Source organism: Callorhinus ursinus, unplaced genomic scaffold (genome assembly GCF_003265705.2).
Source record: "Callorhinus ursinus isolate GAN/ISIS: 27379988/994484 unplaced genomic scaffold, GSC_fseal_2.0 scaffold10, whole genome shotgun sequence".
Classification (NCBI taxonomy): domain Eukaryota; kingdom Metazoa; phylum Chordata; class Mammalia; order Carnivora; family Otariidae; genus Callorhinus; species Callorhinus ursinus.
This window is the reverse complement of record NW_027397072.1, coordinates 54,725,663-54,738,342: the sequence shown is the minus strand read 5'-3', so window position 1 is coordinate 54,738,342 and position 12,680 is coordinate 54,725,663. Positions and strand designations below refer to the sequence as shown.

Sequence of the window (12,680 nt, the reverse complement as noted above, 5' to 3'; positions counted from 1 at the left end):
AGATGGCACAGCAACAGATGTAAGCAACCTAGATCTCCTGGAAAGGAGCTTCATGGAAAGCCAAAAGTTGTTCTAGTGGAATTTTCAGGAGGAAGAAATAAGCCTTTATATGCTAAGCTACTGAGATTTGGGGATTGTTTGTTACCACATCATAACCTATCCTGACTTATACATCTTTGAGCCATCTTTTCTTTCCCATATGAGTTTCACATTAGGTATCCAAATTTATTATTGCCTAAAACGTGGCAAGAAGTGATTCAACATAGTAAGGATTCTTCCTCTTGTTTTCTCAGGGAAATACACTCATTCAGTTTTTCTCAAAATGATGATTAGAAATAGAATAAGACTTGCCTTTTTTATATGATGTTTTGTATTATTGTTGATTTTCCATTTAATTACTTCCCTGTTCCACCCTCAAAGTTGAGAATGCTGTTGGTTATTGGACATGGTAAACATATGTGGTCCCCACTAGAGTCAACAATTAGATCTGAAGCAGCAAATGAAAGCAATCCTTTGAACAGGTCAATAACCACATTTTGGAGGACAGTGGTCTTCTAGCCCCAGTAACAGGCTGTCTGCCCTAAAGGAGAACATGTCCTGGTTCTCCTTTTCTCATCAACTACTTCGATCCTAGTGGGGCTTCTATTTTCCTAGGGATAGCAATTCACCCTAGGTTTTCTCTTTTTCCAAATAAACTGATCTAATCTTGATAAGAATTTCAAGTTAAACAGTTATTTAATGTTGCAGGAATATGCATAAGCCCATGTTGCAACTTTAAATAACACGTAAATAATATTTAAACCGTCTGTTCCAGAATCATACTATCTGCCTGCCAAAATTCTCTTTCAGAGGAATGAGCTTGTCATTTTTCCCTTTTAGCTAGCATTTAAAATGAAAAGAAAAAAAAAAGTCCACACCCACAAGAGGTACTCCAATAAAATCACTGGGTATTAGCAATCTGGTTTAAAGTGCCAGAAATCCAGAGTAATTCTGATTTAGGATTGAAATTCTGCCCTGCATTTAGCCTGTTGTGAACAGTTATGGGGGAAGCTCATATTGTTTAGTAGGTCAAAACGCCCACTGTTAGGAAGATCTTTCAGATAATGGACCATTTGAGTTATAATACCTGAGCAAGGTTATACAATATGAGGAGAGGGAAGGTCTGCTTAACCCATCAGTGACTGTTCAGGAATCAGGCTTTAAGAGATGTTTTTGTTGTCTGTTTCTTTTCCTGCTTTGAAAATCTCTAATCAGATGATTAGAAAAAAACAATGAGAAGGCCATAGAAGTAAAAGGAAAAAGGCAGAAATATTTAGTTGTAGAAAATGTGAGTAAAGACGAATCTTACAGAAACACAAACAGAAGGAAAAAAAATAAGACAGAGGAAAAAAAAACAGAACAAAGAGAAAAGAGGGAAAAGTCCAAGGGAAAGAAAAAATACAGAGAGAAACTGAAGGATAAGAGACTGGATATATGTTGCCCTGTGGGCAAGGACTGTGTTTGCTATTTTGTATATCCCCTACTCCTCTGAAACCAATCACACTGTTGAAGACCCAGCTGGCCCTGGACTAATAGAAAATACAAACCAAACGATCTTCGTTCTACACTTGGTTCATGATGCCAAAAATCAGTCCAGTTGAGCTAGGAAATTTTGGATTGAATCATGAGTTTCACAACCAACACTAAACAAAGAGTCCCACAGGAGAATCATGGTGCTAAATGAAACCCATCAGCCAGTTATACAAAGCTTAGCACTTCCCTGGAGTCAGCTATAAAGACCTACATGATCAAAAGGAAAGAAGAGAAGAACTTCCATGGTTTTTCTGACAGCTGGAAAGAAGACTACCAATGGAAATGTACAAACCTAAATGCAAATGGAAAATAAAGCCACTGCAGACATCAACCAGTGACAGTCTAGAGTCAAGGTTTACTTTCTCAGCTGTTACTTCAGTGCAACCCAGAATGTTGACCAGTGTCATGCTGCCCTATAAAATATGCTTATATAAGCTTGGACTGCCATTACACATCCTGTGAAAAGTCCAGATGGGTGCCCAGAGGCTAACCATCTCAAGGTCACCCCTGGTTAAGTGATCCTTTTCAGTCTGCATCAACTTGGATGAGAGACTCAGTTCCTTTCCCTGGATGGATACAAATGTACACAACACACAGAGTCATACTCACCTGTGAAGTCTGTGTGAAGTACCCTTTACTGATGAGCTCACAAAGACAAATGGTGTTAGAAAAAGTGAGTGCAAACAACTTAATAATAAATCCAGTATACATTATCAATTCTGTTTAAAACTGCCTTGGTGCCAATTGTCAACAATTTTGTTTATATAAACCCTGTCATATAAAGAACACTGGACAAGTCACTGATTGAAAATATCTCCATCACTCATGGCCTTAGGTCCATTAAGCACTGTGCTTTCTAACAAGTTGTCTTTAGTAGTCAAATGTTCATTAAGTCTCCTACGTATGAGGATAGTTATGTCTATGTCAATATCTATATCTGTATCTATATCTATAATTATGTCTATATCATAAACTTGCCTGCAAACAAATTCTAAACCAGCAGAAAACACTGGATGCCTGGAGGTTTAGGAAAAGCAAAAAGAAAAAGCAAGAGGAGCTGGGGGTGTGGGTGGAGGAGGGATGAGGTAAGGGAGGTGGGGAGAGCCACCACCACCAAAGAGAAAATGAAGGACATCAAAGATAAATTTGCCTCTTTCACAATCTCACAAGGGCCAGTCCTGAATACAGTCTCTACTGAATCCAGCAGAAGGTCCCTTTGCTCAGTCAACCCATCCTTGACACCTATCTCTAACCCCTCCCTCCTTCCCCAAAAACCAGGTGGACCCCTGCAGCCCCAGGACAGGAAGCCCTGTGCAGACCTCCTCCCTAGCTCCACCTGCCCCACAGCCTTCCCTCTACTTGTCAGGGGACTCAGGCAGAGCACCAACTGCTCCAGGAGAGGGAAACAATTAGGAGAGGGGTCCCCCTCCCTCTCAGCCTCAGGCTGCCCAGCCAGCACAATTAGCATAATTACAATATGTTCATCCAGCACCAGGATGAAAATTTATGCAAAAGGGGGATGTGTTAACACACTCAAACCAGCCAAACAACAGTCGGGTTTTGTAATTAGCTAAACAGTTCCTCTTTTAGAGCTTTCTTGGGGTACTCCCAGGAAACCCCAGGCTCCAGGCAAAGACTCAGGACTGAAGGCAGCAGTAGGAACATTGAGTCCCTCCTTTCAGGGGCTGAGTCCCACCCCCTACCTCCTCACCCCCACCCCAGAGGTAGCATTTGCCATTATGACATGAAAGGTCTCTAGACCTTTCCAGTGCACATCAAGGAAACACCTCTTCACCCTTCAACTGTCCCTTATTAACTGGCCTTAAGGGAGTCTCAACTTTCTGGGCTTCAAACCCTCAACTCCAAAAAGGGAAGATAATCTGTGCTTACTTTAGGAAACAATAGGATAACAACTAGGAAACGTCTAAATAGCAAAAATGCTAAATAAATACCAGGTGGCAATGATGGTCTAGAAAGTATTTGTCTGGATTTGAATTATGGAAGATGTTATAGAATATCTAAAGGCACATTCTTGCCCTCTCAGGCCCAGAGTCAGTGATTTTTAGTATCTTCTGCAACCCTCCCCAGACCCCATCAGCATAGTTAGCACATTAACTCAGGAATAATAGACTCAGCTTCTCTACAGCATGTTTCCTAACCTTCTTCCTGTCACAGCATACAAAGAAAATGATATTTGTAATAGCCCCCGGGGGTAAACGGTTGCTCATGGCAACCCAGGTCCCATCCTGTCACCCCCAAGGCCTGATAGGATCAGGCTATAAATTCCACATCTACTCAACACACCCCATGAGGCACTAATATGTCCCTCTATACTGCTAAGAAGCTCTGCTCTACATTATCGGGTTTGTTCTGGTTGTTGTGTAGTTGGATGGTTGTTTTGTTTTGTTTTGTTTTGTTTTGTTTTTAAAGGCTGTAACTTCACTTTATTTGTATTTCCTCCCACACAAAACCATCATAACAGGAACAGAGATGGGCAGGGAAAGGGCTGAAAATGTGTTCAATCCACGTGTTCTCAGGGCTATTCCAGGGAGCGCTTGAGGCCAAGTGCCTGTTGGAGTAGCTTCAGATCCAGCACTAATTCCTCCCACCCTGGCCTGAAGTATTCACAGATTGATGGCTTGAACCCTGCAATTAATTCTCCTCCTTTGCCCACCTTGATGTAAGGCAGGAAAGCAGACTGAAATACTCCACTCTGATGGACAAGGGGAATCACAGCCCACAGATGTACTGCACTTTCTATGCCACAGGAGCAGAACTTGAAGCTGCTTCCAAGGCTCTGAACACTTGTGGGCAGGGCTAGAGGTCGATGGTGTATGAGCGGCCTGTGGGGTTGTGAATAGCAGAACAGACTGGTGCTGTCACAGCCCACTCACACCACACCTTCTTGGAATTGCTGCATCGCCAGAAATGCACACAGATGGTCTGGCCTTCACGTACCGTAATGGGCTGCTTAATGGGGAAGAGGATGGGAAACCATGAGAACATCCCAGGAGAGTGAGTCTCTGGACAGATACTCAGGGTGATGTCCTGATAAAGCACAGTCTCAAAGTAGCCTGCAAAGCCATGTAGCACTGTGTTCACCTCCACGGGAAACTCCAAGGTACAGTAGCGGTTGTTGTCAATCAGAGGATCTCTATCGGGATGGCTGAAGGTGAAACGGGGCTGGGGCGCAGATAGCTGGTGGAAGTTGTAGCCGCACCATGTAAGGCATCTCAAACTGGGCCTCAGGGTCTCGGTCCTTTTCCCAACAGGCTTGGACCTCATTGTACAGCTTGGAGGAGGAGATGGGAGCCAGAAAGGAGGTGTACTCCCCAGGGACGCCCACACCATCATCTTTTAGGAAGTGTTGGGCTCCATCCAGGCACTCAGGTGACAGTTCGTTGTCAGCAAGGAGCCTAGAAGCTCACTGACGATGATGTCTGCTTTCTCTGGAGCCACCCATTCCTGCATGTCCGATGAGACTACCGTCACCTGGCTTCCCCATTCTTCAAGCTGTCAGTTTTCTAGCATCACCACAGCATTTGGGTTCTTCTCCACAGCATACAGCTTTATCCGCCGGTCAGCCTGCTTGGCTGCCCACAGGGAAGTGTTCACCAGGGGACCCTGGCCTGCTCCCAGTACCATTAGCACCTGCACATTGGTATCCTTCTCTTCATCTGGCACTCGATCAAACAGACATTTATAGATGGCCTGCTGATACTGAGAGTATTTGATGGGGTCCTTTTCAAACACTTCATATGTCTGAGATTCCAGGTTGTCCATCAGTGGCTGGAGTGGGGACTGCAGATAGTCTTCATAGCCCTTGGCAAAGAGTTCATAGGCATTGGGTGGATGGCGGTTCTGACTCAAGTATTCCAGGTACTGGAGGTAAGAGCAGAACTCCTTCTCTGAGTGGTGATTGGTGCCTGTGATGATGAACTGCACTTCCAACTTGAGGAGCCAGAAGATCAGCCTCTGGTGCATCTTAGGAAGAACAGGAAATCCCTTCTTATTGGTCAGGAAAATTCTGGTGGGGAGAATGGCTGCTTTGATGGGCTCCCCAAGCCAATGATCAATGACATGATTAGATGGGAGGTCAGCCCCAATTTCAAGAGCCACTGCAATCCTCTTGCTATAGTCACACAAGGTCCGGAAGTTGTGCCACCACATCCATGTCTTCTCCTCTCCACTATACTCCTCTGTGTGTGTACTTGGTGCATTCTCAATGATATCATCTCTAAGGTCCTCTGGAGCCACCAAGGGTACCTGCATCCAGAACATGGATGAGTGGTGGCCAGTGTGGATGTGGTTGGTTGAAACCCTGGCCAAGTTTGTGTTATCTTCCTGATTTAGGGGTAGCAGGAAAGCTGGAAGACCCAAATATGCCCCAAAATTCAGCTCCTGTAACATGGCCGCCTCGGAGTTCCTGCGGATCTTCTCCACTTTTGAGTCCCTTCCTGACAGCAGTAGGTCTGATCATGTCTGGGGGCCAGGATGATTGTTAGCAGGTTCCTGAGTGAACTCCCTCTTGAAACTCAGCTGGAAGACAGGCATGCAGAGGAAATCAAAAACCCCTGCCTCTTGGGGATGACTAGTCTGTCTCTCTTCATCCCCGAGTTCGGAGCCCGCATTCTGCTTGCAGAGGTCTGGGCCCTCACCCCTGCTTGGCCACAGCCCCCAGAGTGTCAGCTCTTTTGGGGATGCAGTTCAGGTCCCTCCCGCTGGACACGCGGCTCCCACCGGCACCTCTGACCGCCATCGCCTCCATCTTTTCCCTCTGGTTGTTTTGTTTTTTAACAGACATAACTCCCTGTGATTCTGGAGTCTATGGTGGTCCAAAGTAATTGCTCTCAACCTTGACTATATATTAGAATCACTAGGGAAACTTTTAATAAATACCAACACCTGGGCATCACCCCAAGAAATTCTGATTTAATTGGTCTGGGGTGGGGCCTCGGCATTAGGTGAGCCTGACGTGCAGCCAACGTTGAGAACCACTGTTTCTCAAGCTTTAGAAGGCAATCAAATCACCTGGGGACCTTGTTAAAATGCAGATTCTGATTCAGCAGGTCTGAGAAGTGGCTGGAGATACTGCATTTCTAGTAATCTCCCAGGAGATGCTGATGCTGTTTTCCACAGGCCACACTTGGAGAAGCATGGGTCTAAAGAAGTAAACTCAGAGTTGAGCATGCCCCCTCATCACCCCAAAGGCATTGCTATAACAGACTGCCAGGCTCCACCCCCAGAGTTTCTGATTCAGGGGGCCTGGGGTGGGGCCTGATCATTTGCATTTCTCACTTCCAGATGATGCTTCTGGTCTAAAGACCACATTTTTTAAACCACTGATCTAAAGTATTAGAAAGATCTTAACCTTTAGGAAGAAATGGGCCCTACCTAGCAGACCAGAGAAATTCTGGTGATGCAAACACTAGAATCCTTCAGAAAGAAGGTCCAGAATAAAGCCTACCCCAAAATAATGAGCATAGGCTACCTCCTAGGTGGTCCAACCTGAGCACCTCTAACTTCCTGGAAAGGCCTGGATGCAGCCCTCCTGTAGAAGGTAACTTCCTCTTTGCCCTTTGTTAAGAAGGTTCAGAGGGAAAAAAAAAAAAAAAAAGAGGGTTCAGAGGAGCTCTGCAGGCACTCAGTTTCCAGGCACACTCTGACCTCTCTGGTGATTCAGTTCACTGGCTCTCAACAAAGTCCACATCCTCTCCCTGAGAAGTGAAAGAAGCTCAGCCCACCTTCCAAGCACAGAACATCCCATCCCATCCCACCACCCAGAAGTCACTATACTGGGAATCAGAAACCCTGGATTCCACCTCCCTTCATATTCCCATGAGTCTCAACATGAAAGAAAAGAATGGAGCCAAGGCAGGTTAAGAGAACAGAGGCTGGAAAAACAATGTATCCAAAGTGCCTCGGAAATGGTGCTCAGGGGCTCCTGGGTTTGCCAACCCTCATTTAATGGGCTGCCGGTAATTGACCGTAACAACTACACCCTAGCCAGTTTTCATCATTGGATCTGGACAGCTCCCAGGTAACAAGCTCCAACTGGGAGGGCTCGATTGCTATCAAGCCAGAGTGAGGGAGGCCTTCAGCTAGGTAAAGCTGCTGGGCTGGCACCAGTGTGTGTGTGATCCATGTGAGCGATTTCCAGCTCCCGGATGCCCCAGAAGAAAAGTCTGTTAGCACTGCAGCCGGAAAGCCAGGACAGGCCGGGGAGCACTGGGGCTTCATCACATGATAATCATTCGATAGGACGTCCTGCCCAGCCCCAGGGCAAGCTCACCAGGATTAGCACTGCTCTGTGTATGTTGGCAGACTTGATGTGCATCACAGGACCCACTGACAGCAGGAATTTGGTTGTGTGAATAACTAGAGTAATTAACCAGGGTCAAGGCAGGGTCTGGTTTCAGAGAAGCCTGCCTGGGGACCCACATCACATTCCAGACCCCCAGGATCTGGGCCCAGTTGCCTTATTCCTCTTGGTCCTGGCAGTCAGATGATCCTCCAAATGGAGTGCTGTTTAGCCACAGGTGCCAGGCTACCATTCAGCCCTCATATTTCCCTTCAGTGGACCCCTGAGTCTGTAATCACAAAGCAAAAAGTCTCCCAACAACCAAGAAGAGGAATGTGACCTTATAGTGGGTAAACCTAGGACTTCAGCCAGATGGACGTTTATTCAAATACTGGTTCTAGTATTTAACTAGTTTTTATCCATGGGCAAACTACTCAATCATTCTGGACCTCAGTTTTCTCATCTGTGAAATGGTAAAAAAAAAAAAAAAAAAAAAAAACCACCTACTGTTGATGTTGTATGAATTAAAGAAAAACATGCATAAATCACATGAAGTATGGTGGACAATTTACACTATTAACATTATTATTGTGATTATAGCTTTCAGCTAATTTTATTAATAGTATTACTATTCTTGGTTCCAACCTCTCTTCCTCACTTCCAGCAATGCTCTATAATATTTCTAAGTAGAGCAGCCAAGGAGGTTATTCTCTTGAACAAGACCTGCAGACACAAGCAGTAAGTTCCAAAGAGAAATATATCATAGATTTCAACCCAGAAATCTAGAATTAAGTGACTTAAAGAATAAACTTCTCAGTTCAGTTCCAACACCAACATTTGAGTCCCTCTTGGCTTAAGCTGGTTTGGGAGTTTAAAGGACCATCTGCCAACCAAACTGCCTCAATTGGGGGAGTTCAAATGCAGAGATCTCTGTCTTTTGAGCCCTAAAACTAAGAACAACAGTAAGAGGGAGACTCACATAAGTAAAAGCAGGATTCAGTGTCTTCTAATCTCTCTGAACTTCTCCAGCACAAGAACCTTGGGCTTGAAACAACTTTCCCATGCAATAAATTTGGCCAATTCTGATAGGATTCACTAGAACCAACCAACTAACAGATGTTTCTTGAGTGAGGAGCCGTGAAGGAGTATGAAAGATCAATTCCCAAGAACTCAGTGCACAAGATTCACAGATGGAACTGAGCTAGGAGAAATTACACTGCTGGAAATCCTGGGCCACAGACAAATGTGGTTCCAGTTCTACAGGTGGGCAGATTGGACTGGTAGCATATCACCATAGGACATGATGAAATGGAGTTTGGGAATCATTTTTCAGATCATTGCGCTCAGGGTGGAATGGTGTGGCATGAAGGGAGTGGTAAGAAAGAGAAACCAAGCAGAAAGACCAATAGGAGTTTACAGCAAAGGGAGTAAATCACTGAGCCCATGAACATTTTGGGTTAATGGTGTTAATAGTTGGAACTCCCTAGGCAGTGATGGAATAGAATGGACAAGATGGATGTGAGAGGCTCAGACAGTGCATAAAGAATGTAGAGAAATTGAAATCCAGCAGATGTCTAGGATATCTAGCCCTAAATATTTCTTCCCAAAGAGCCTTTAATCCACAGGATAACCTAATGAAGTCTTGCTGAGCTTTGCCATATAAGATGGACATCTCTACCTTAGAAAGACTGTCTTTTTAGTATTGTCAGCATTAGCAAATAAAAAGAGGAATAATTTTGGGGCGCCTGGGTGGCTCAGTCGATTAAGCGTCTGCCTTCAGCTCAGGTCATGATTCTGGAGTCCTCGGATTGAGCCCCACATTGGGCTCCCTGCTCAGCAGGGAATCTGCTTCTCCATCTGCCTCTCCCCCAACTCGTGTTCTCTCTTGCTCTCTCTCTCTCTCTCAAATAAATAATCTTTTAAAAATAGGAATAATTTTTATTTATTTTATCTGAAATATAAGTTTAACTGGGTATTCTGCATTTTATCTGGCAACCTGAAAAATGCTCCTCTAAAATTGGAGAGTCAATTTTATTCTATTAAAGAGCTTTTCCACCAAATGATGACTAAATTCCATCCTTATTCTACAGTCTTAAAGTTAAGTACCAAAGATTGACCATCAGCATCCATTTTAAGGTTCCTCCTTTATTCTGAGCTGGATATCTCAAGCCCTACAATTGGAGAAGTCAGCTTTCTTTCAATTCATTCGCTCAGCCTCGGGGTCCAGTTATTAGAAGGATATTTTCAGAAGTAGAGCGATATTATATATCTTTTCACTATTCTCTCTTTTTTTTAAGATTTTATTTATGTATTTGACAGAGAGAGAGCAGGAAAGGATAGGCAGGGGGAGTGACAGAAGAAGAGGGAGAAGCAGGCTTTCCGTGGAGCAGGGAGTCCGATATGGGGCTCAATTCCAGGACCCTGGGATCATGACCTGAGCCGAAGGCAGTCACATAACCAACTGAGTCACCTAGGCACCCCTCTTTACACTATTCTAACAGCACAGCCAATGAAAGTCCCCCTATTTCTAAAGCATGAGGCTGGACAAACAGAAAGCAACAGCGAGAAAGCAATGCCGTAAGCCAATCATGCAGCTCTTCTTCCTACCCCCTGCTGTACCAAAAGAACCTTTACCGCTGGCAGCAAGGCTGCTAAACCTGGGAAGGATAAAGGAGGCTAGACTCCAGCCAAGTCAGGGATTTATGGCTGTTTGGGGAACTCCAGTGCCATGTGAACAAATTTTCACTTAAAACAAATTAAAAAAAAAAAAATGTCTTGCTATTCATCTACTGCTCTCACTTCTCAGGAAAGCAAATCCATGCCCTAGTTTAGCCCCACTCTTTAGCATCTGAGAAAACTAACCTTTCCTCATTTGCCTTGCGTGCCAATTTTGGGTTCACAGCACACTCACTATAAATGAAACCATCAATAATCAGTCCCCATGTGAGCCCACAAATCATGAGACTGGCACCTATGTTCTTTAACCAGCTGCATGCATGTGTGCGCACACACACACACACACACACACACACACACACAAATGCATATGCATCCAAGCTTCTGGATTTTTCTATCACACGTGGAGGGCTCTCTGACTGCAGCAATGAATAGAATACAAAAGACAAGGAGGAGTAGCATGTCCTTCTTTCTTGCATGATCCCTAAGTGTTCTCATGTTTACTGCACCCCTCTCTCAGCTGGCTCCTGGTTCAGGTCTCATCCCTTCCTACTTGACCTTGGTATCATTTGGTAGTGACCTTGATCAACATTTGATCCTTGAAATGTATCCTCCCCTAGCTTCCACTACAGTCTCTTGATTCTTTCTTCCCCCCAGATCTCTCCTTCTCTTCCTCTGCATGTCCCTTAACATAGTTCTTCCAGAATGTATAAAAACCAATAGCTTCCCTATATGAAAACAAGATGAAAAATAGGATGGAAGAAAAATTCCTTTGTCTGATAGCAAAAACAAATATAAAATATCTAACAACAAACTTAATGTGTAAGACCTATATGAATAAAACTTGAAAATTATTGAATAACAAAAAAATTGAATATGTAAAATAAAACTTTTTCTTAAATAAGAAACCTCATTACAATAAGGATGTCAGTTCTGATTTATCTAGTAACTCAATTCAATTCCAGTGAATTTTTTTGGATTTGATAATATTATTTTCAAGTTCATCTGGAAAAATAAACATGTGGGAAAATTCTAAATAGGAAAGGTAATTGAAGATGACTCAGTCTTACCAGATATTAAAGTGTATTACAAAGCTAGTTATTAAAACAGTATAATATTAATGCTTGGATAGGCAGGCAGTTGATAAGAATAGAAAAAGGAATCCAGAAACAAATCTAAACCTACATGTGAATTTAGGGTATGATAAAGAAGACATTCCATATTATAAGAAATTACAAGAAGGAGCGCCTGGATGGCTCAGGTGTTAAGCGTCTGCCTTCGGCTCAGGTCATGATCCCAGGGTCCCAGGATCGAGCCCCACATCAGGCTCCCTGCTCCGCGGGAAGCCTGCTTCTCCCTCTCCCACTCCCCCTGCTTGTGTTCCCTCTCTCACTGTGTGTCTCTCTCTGTCAAATAAATAAATTAAATCTTAAAAAAAAAAAGAAATTACAAGAAAAAAGTAAGAACAAAGGACATATATAGGCAGTTTCAACAAAAAGGTCACAAATAGACAATAAACATATGAAAAGATAATCAATTCCTCTTCTATTAAATAAATGCAAATTAAAACAATGAGATATCATTTTTCATCACCCAAAATAAACTATTTAAAACTTCTAAAATATACAGCACATATAAGGCAATGAGAAAAAAGCACACTCATACATATTGTACTTGGGCATTAAATTAATACAGCAATTTTGGAGGACAATTTGGTAATACCTATCAAAATTTTCAACATACTTATTCAGAGACCTAGCAATTCTATGTCTAAGGGTTTGTCCTATGAATAAAGAGTACTTGCCCCATTACACAAATGTATATACAAGAAAGTTTGCTGGAACATATTACAACACAATGAACTACTAATACAACCTAGATATCTAATAAAGGTTAGGGAAATTATGGTGTCATAAGTGGAATACCATACAATCAGCAATAAGGATGAGGTAATTTTAAATATGCAAACATGGGAAGATGCCAAAAATATTTTGTAATGTGAAAAACATGAGTTACAGAACAATTTGTACAATATGGCCATATGGGTACAATATTAAATGTGCACACATACATGTTTACATATGTAGAGAAAAAAAGTATTGAGGAACTATCCCGGAAGGCTTCTCTGGGA

The 12,680-nt window shown here is 43.2% G+C and overlaps 1 pseudogene; it reads right to left on the bottom strand.

Moving 5' to 3' along the window:
- Positions 1-4,004: 4,004 nt before the first annotated feature.
- LOC112820697 (protein arginine N-methyltransferase 5 pseudogene) lies at positions 4,005-6,203 on the bottom strand (annotated as a pseudogene).
- Between the last annotated feature and the right edge of the window lie 6,477 nt (positions 6,204-12,680).